A 7266-nucleotide genomic window follows, 5' to 3' on the forward strand; every position below is an offset into this window, starting at 1 on the left:
CATTACAAAGCTCTGTGATTTATCCTGTCCCATTTTTTGAGATAGAGCCTCATGAGATCAAATCTCACTATTTAGCCTTGGCTAGCCTGGAACTCGGTATATGAACTAACACAGACTAGATTCAGATCTGCCTGTCTCTGCCTCCCAAGTGATGGGATTAAAGGCATGGACCACTGAACCTTGATAGCCTAACTTTTGCTTCTACTTTGTCTTTGAGGGGCTAGAGATATGGCTCAGTGGTTAAGAGTACATAGTTCTTTCAGAGGATCTGAGTTCAAAATTACCAGCATCCTAGTGAGGCAGCTCACAACTGCTTATGACTCCAACTCTAGGGGATTCAGATACTCTGGCCTCTGTGGCACACACACACTCTCTCTATATATATCTATATCTATATCTATATCTATATCTATATCTATCTATCTATCTATCTATATATATAGTGTGTGTGTATTTATATATATAGTGTGTGTATTTATATATATAGTGTGTATTTATATATATAGTGTGTATTTATATATAGTGTATTATATATGTGTGTATATATATATATATATATATATATATATATATATATATATATATATATATATCACGGTTAATCTCAGTTCTCAGGAATCAGAGGCAAGCAGGTCGGTGGGAGTTCAGACCAGCCTGGTTTACATAATGAGTTCCAGGACAGCCAGAACTATATAGTGAGAACCTGCCTCAAAAAACCCAGCCAACACCGCTGCCGCCTCCTCCAGCGGCTCCTGGTACTGCTTGTGTGCTCCCTCAGGGCGGACCCGGTGCCTCTTTTGTGAAGGGCAACTGAGGAGACTCCGGCGCTCGCCATGGCCGATGAGAAACCCAAGGAAGGAGTCAAGACGAGAACACGATCATATTAACTTGAAGGTGGCGGGACCGGATGGTTCTGAGGTGCAGTTTAAGATTAAGAGGCACACACCGCTTAGTAAACTAAGGAAAGCCTATTGTGAACGGCAGGGTCTGTCAATGAGGCCGATCAGATTCCGGTTTGATGGGCAGCCAATCAACGAAGCAGACACACCTGCCCAGTTGGAAATGGAGGATGAAGATACGATGGATGTGTTCCAGCAGCAGACTGGAGGTGTCTTCTAAAAAAGGGATCCTGCTACTTTACTCCAGAATTTTGTTATAGACCAAGAATACATTCTCAATCAGAAAGCCACAATTTGGTCCCGCCACAGCCTGAGTACTACAGCATAGTTTTCTCTCTTCTTTCATGTCCCTGTCCCCATTTCTTTATTGTACATAAAGTAACTGGTGTGTGTGCACAAGCATAGTGATCTTTTTTTTCTTTTCCTTTTTTAAACTAAATGGACAGTGTTCTGTCCTGGTTGACATCAGATGGAGATGGTCTGGGGGAAAGTACTGGGTCTGTGAAGATACCCCCTTCTCCATTAGTGGCATGCTCATTCAGCTCTTATCTTTATATTCCAGTAAGTTATTTTGCTCTCATTGTTTTAACAAAAGAACCCAACACCACCAAATCCTTGCATACCTTGTTCGATTGGAGAATTTTAATGTTTTTCATTTATCATTGTAAAACCAAGGACAATTTTATAACTTTTTTGTACGTAGCTGTTACATGTAGGGCAATCTGTCTTTAAGTAGGAATAAATTAGTCTTGAACAAAATGATCCTAGATAGTTTTCCCTTCAAGTCAAGCGTCTTGTTTAAATAAACTTCTTGTTTAAAATGAAAAAAAAAAAAAAAACCCAGTCAAAAATTTTAGAGAGTCTCCAAATTCATTTAATAAATGTGAAATGAGCACTTAGTAAATACAAGAATTTTGCTACATTTTATGAGGAAAAACTGAATATGACAAAGTTTTCCTGTCTCAAATATATTTGGGTATGAGGCAGGAGAGATTATACTCCATGATTAGGAATGCCCTTCCAGAGAACTGAAGTTCTGTTCCCAGCATCTGTCTCAGGTGGCTCAGAACCACCTGACTTTAGCTCTAGGGCGTTCTATACTTCTGGCTTCTGTGGGTCCCACACTCACAAATATAGGTCCCTACACAAACACATCCATATGCATAATATAAAATAAATCATTTTTTTTTGCCACTAAAATAAATCTTTTAAAAATCTACTAGGTGGTAGTAGCATTTTGCCACCATTATGGTGTATGTGTTTCCAAATTTGCATTTGCCATTGAGTTTGTGCATGTGTTGTTGAGACAAGCAGAGGTTTGTGAGTTCAGGACCAGCCAGGGTTACACAGTGAACCCCTAAAAGACAATGGATGGAAGGAAGGAAATAGGAAGGGACAGAGGGAGGGAGAGAGGAAGGAGGGAGGCAGGGAGGAAGGCAGGGAGGGAGGGGAGGAAGAAGAAAGCAAGGAAGGAAAGAGAGAGAGGGAAGGAGGGCAGAAGAGGAGAGGAGGGAAGGGAGGAAGGAAGGAAGGAAGGAAGGAAGGAAGGAAGGAAGGAAGGAAGGAAGGAAGGAAGGGAAAGAAACTGAATGATCAGGTTAGCTACTATCCTGTATGTGATTTTAAACATCCCGTTACTTTATAACACAAAAAACAAGTTTAAAGTCTTCAGACCCGTGTGCTAAGGTATCAGTGGGTCATTCAGATCCACAATTGCAGGCATGCGCTCTGGCTTCTCTTTGCTCACGGAAAGCCGAAAACCACCTGGGAATTAAGTTCTTTGTAAAACCCTCCAAGGCAGTAGTGCACAGGGATCCGATTACTCTCGAAGAGCTGCGGTGATGGTTAAGGACTTCTAGCTAGGACCAGCCTGCCCTGTCTCTGCGTGAAAGCTGAGCGATGGCTCTTCTCACTGACCATCTGCGGTTTTAGGAAGAAGCCTGCCCAGTTGAGAGAGGGAGACAGACAAAGACTAAGAGAAGGACTGGTGTGTCCTGTCTGCAGCCATCTATTCATTAGAAAAGGCAGAGAGTGAAGGGAATACAGCAGAAGAGGAACCGAGGATGCTGCGGAGACAGAAAGAAGACCGAGGAAGACAAAGGGCAAGCAAGCTGGGCTGGAGGAATTTCAGCAGCTTCTCTGCTTGTTTGCTTTGGGGGAAGATCTTTACAAATGCGATTTCCATGCAAGGGTGTGGTGCCTGGTCAACAGAGGAAAGGGGAGGCTCAGAGGAGCCTCTGAGGAAGCTTTAGAGCAAGAGCAGTGGTACTGGAGACAATGTAGACTTCAAAGCACTCGGGTCTCACCCCCACCCCCACCCCCCATCCTTGGTCTCCCTACCTCACTATTCTGAGAGTCTCTTTCTGGTCTCATGTCACCCACCCGTTGGCCCTGATCTCCTGAATTCCTGGTCTCCCAAAGTGCTGAGAATATAGGGATAAACCACCACTACAACTGCCTGAGATCTGTCTGTCTGTCTGTCTGTCTGTCTGTCTTTTCCTCTTTGTCTGTTTGTTTATTCATTCGTTTACTTATTTCTTTATGAGGAGAGTTTTTCTATGTAGTCCTGACTGTCATGGAACTTGCAATGACCTAGAACTCACAGAAATCTGCCTGCCTCTGCTACCACATCTGGTCTGCCTGAGATTGGTGTCTCTTAAAAGGAAGACATAAGAGAAAGAAAGAAAAAAAAAAAAAAAAAGATGAGGGAGCGCTGCTATATTTTTTGAGGTGCACTTTGAACCCAAAGTATTCTCCCGCGTGAGCGGCGAGCGGCCCATGTCTGTGAGGAGCGCCCTTATGTGGAGTTGAGCAAAGACTTGATTTTGCGGTGGATTGAGGCTTGCGACATCAGAGATTGCTCCACCAGATTGTCTCTGTCCTACAGCTGCTTAGCTTGTGTGCATTTTATAGGGACTTAAACAGGACAATGGACTAAACTGATTGTAAGATTGGGATAAACACGGCAGCTGAGTAAATGCAGCCACACTTAACAGAAACAGTTTTATCAAAGATATTTAAAATCCAAACGTTAAAAAAAAAATTCCTGTCCTGAGGCAGGACAGATGGCACAGCATATAAGAGCACTTGCTACTCTCCGAGAGGACCTGAGTTTGATCTCAAGCACCCACGTGGTGGCTCCTAAGCATCTATAGCTCCAATTCCAAGGGATCCAAACCCTCAGACCTCCATGGGCATCAGGCATGCACATGGTACACATACATCCATGCAGGGAGAACACGCACTGATATAAAAGAAATAAAACACATATGGTACACATACATCCATGCAGGCAGAACACGCACTGATATAAAATAAAGAAAACTTAAAAAAAAATTCTTTCCATGATCACATCTTAATTTGTGTGGGGGAGGGGCAGTCTTCTTATGTAGCCCTGGCTGTCTTGGAGCCTGAGACAGGCCCTCCAGTCTCCTCTGTGCTTCCAAGTGTGATTATAATTACAATAAAAGCATTGTTATTTTGTTGTTATTTGTATCCTTTTTGTTTTCTTTAAGACATTAGTGGTTTAAAAAAAGCTTGAAGTTTAAACACAAGGAACCTTTTGTTTTGTTTTGTTTTGTTTTTCCAGACAGGGTTTCTCTATATAGCCCTGGCTGTCTTGGAACTCACTCTGTAGACCAGGCTGGCCTCGAACTCAGAAATCCACCTGCCTCTGCCTCCCGAGTGCTGGGCTTAAAGGCATGTGCCACCACGCCCGGCTCAAGGAACCATTTTTTTAAGAAATAATTATTTACTTATGTTTACATGTGTGCGTGTTTTGCCTGTGGGTACTTATGTATGGATGTGCACCACGTGTGTGTCCATCTGGTGATCTACAACTGGGGTTGTAGCCTCCATGTGGGAACGGGGAACCAAACCTGGGTGCAAGGGCACTAGTGCTCTTGACCCCTGAGCCATGGCTCCAACCCCACAGGAACGACTGCTATTCAATTATTATCGTGTATTGCCAAAACTGCCTGCACTTTTGTGAGAGTTGTCTAAATCAGTGGAAGAATTAGACGTGTGATGGACAACAGTTATTTGCCTGACCAGAGGGAACAATCAAGATCATCGAAGCCTTGTTCTTTCTCATTTGAGTATTTGCACCGTCGACTGTTGTTTCCGTTTTTTGTTTATTTGAGATCCTGCATAAGGACCTCAGGGAGCCCAGGTTAATGTGGAGCTCCTGATCTCTGGCTGGTGAGATGCTTCATTGTGTATGGAACACTGTGTATGCTAAGACTGACAACCTGTGTTCATTTCCCAGGTCCCACAATGTGGAAAGAGAGAGCTGGTAGGCAGTCTTCTGGTCTCTTCGTGTGCACTGTGTCATGTACGCAGCCTTACACACACACACACACACACACACACACACATACACACACAAATGTAATTTTTTTTTAAAATCTGTGTTTTCCTGCCTGAACCTCTCAAATGCTGGAGTGCAGACATGTGCCGCCATGCCTGGTTCGAACCGTCAGTCTTTCTGTACTCAATCCATATCATAGACACCAGACTCATAAAATAGAGATGTGGCAAAGAACAAAATAATGGCCACCTTCTTTGGATTCTGTTATCAACATTTTGGAGTGTCCTTTCCTTTCTTCAAACATGTCTTTGTTTTCTTGCTGTTCCCGTCTTGTAATGAATGAATGTTCCTCTGCCCAGTTCTGACGCTTACGTTGCTTGTTGAGCTGACATTTTGTAAGAGTGGGAGTCTGGCTACATTTTGACCCACAACACAGCCTTAAGACACTCTCCCAAACCTGGTCATGCTTCTAATCCCAGAACTGGAGAGGCAGAGGCTCTGAGTCCCAAGCCAGCCAGTGCTACACATTAAGATGTGTCTTAAACAAGCAAGCAAACAGACAAACAATAAATAAAGCACAGCTAATGATTTCTAGATAATTGAAAATAGCCCCTTCACACTCAAGTCAAGATCAGGGTTCAACTTCTTCTTAGTTATCACTTGTGCACAGAGATAAAGGTCATGGATTAAACCATATCATTGCATAAGAGTCTCCTAGACTAATTCAACTCCACATAGTGTTACTCAGTGAGAAAGCTGTTTCTATTTTTCATTATAAGTGATCTGAAAAAAATGTAAATGCTGGGGCCCAACCCAGGCTTCATGCCTGCTAGAAAAGCACTTTCCCAACTGAGCAAGATGTTACCTTGTTTCTTCTTTTCTTCTCTTCTTCTTCTTTGTTCTTTATTTTGATATAGGGTCCCATGTAGCCTACTCAGGACTCAAGGTTACTCTATATATTGCTTAGGAGCTCCTGATTCTCCTGCCTCCACCCCTAATTGCTGGGATTAGAGGCATGTACCTGGTGTATTAGGCAGGGTTCTTTAGAGTTACCGAACTTATGAAATGAATCTATCTATCTATCTATCTATCTATCTATCTATCTATCTATCTATCTATCTATCTATCCATCCATCATCTATCTATGTATCATCTATATGGAATTTATTGGAATGACTTACAGGGTATAGTCCAACTAGCCAAACAGTGGCCAACTGTAATGGAAAGTCCAAGAATCTAGTAGTTGCTCAGTCCCACAATGCTGGTTGTCTCAACTGGTTTTTCTGTAAAAGCTGAAATCCCAAAGAGGTAGGCTTCAATGCCAACGAGGGGATGGGTATGCCGGGAAAGTGAAGACAAGCTGCTGGAGGATGAACTGCCCATCTTCCATTGTCCTTATCTAGGACTCCAGCAGAATGTATGGCTCAGGTCAAAAGTGTGCCTCAAGATCTGGTTTGAAGGCATGCACTAACCTGCTTCAGGACCTAGTTCACGGCTTCTAGCCTCAATAGGGATGTTGTCTTTCTACCTCAAGATCGGGATCACAGGTGTGCCCTCCACTTCTGAATTGTGGTTCATTCCAGATACAGTCAGGTTGACAACTGTGAATAGCCATCATACCTGGTTTAAATATTTTTTTTATAAAAAAAATGAGTTCAAAAGAATGAATTTCATTATGACATTTTTTACATACATATCTCACAGAATATAAATAACATCTTGAAGTAGATTAGCTGTTGTCACACAGTAGCCAACACAAATATTAACAACACAAGTAATTTTATATTTCTCTTAACTACTAAATTCTTATTGTTTGTTTAAGTCGTTTTGTTCTGTTTGTTTTGCTTTGTTTTGTTTTTGAGTCTCTTTGTGTAGATCACGTTGTCCCGGAACTAGTTCTATAGACCAGGCTGGCCTTGAACTCTCAGAAATCTTCCCGATTCTGCCTCCCAAGTATTAGGATTAAGGCTAGTGATGCTATTTTAGTATCAGACGTTTTGAGACAGCTGAATGTCTTAGTTAGGTCTACTGTTATTGTGATAAAAATACCATAACCAA

General features: G+C 42.3%; 1 pseudogene; it reads left to right on the forward strand.

The window, feature by feature from the left end:
* Window positions 1-833: 833 nt before the first annotated feature.
* On the forward strand, window positions 834-1190 carry LOC110336784 (annotated as a pseudogene).
* The last annotated feature ends 6076 nt before the right edge of the window (window positions 1191-7266 follow it).

Source organism: Mus pahari, chromosome 19, assembly GCF_900095145.1.
Source record: "Mus pahari chromosome 19, PAHARI_EIJ_v1.1, whole genome shotgun sequence".
Lineage (NCBI taxonomy): Eukaryota > Metazoa > Chordata > Mammalia > Rodentia > Muridae > Mus > Mus pahari.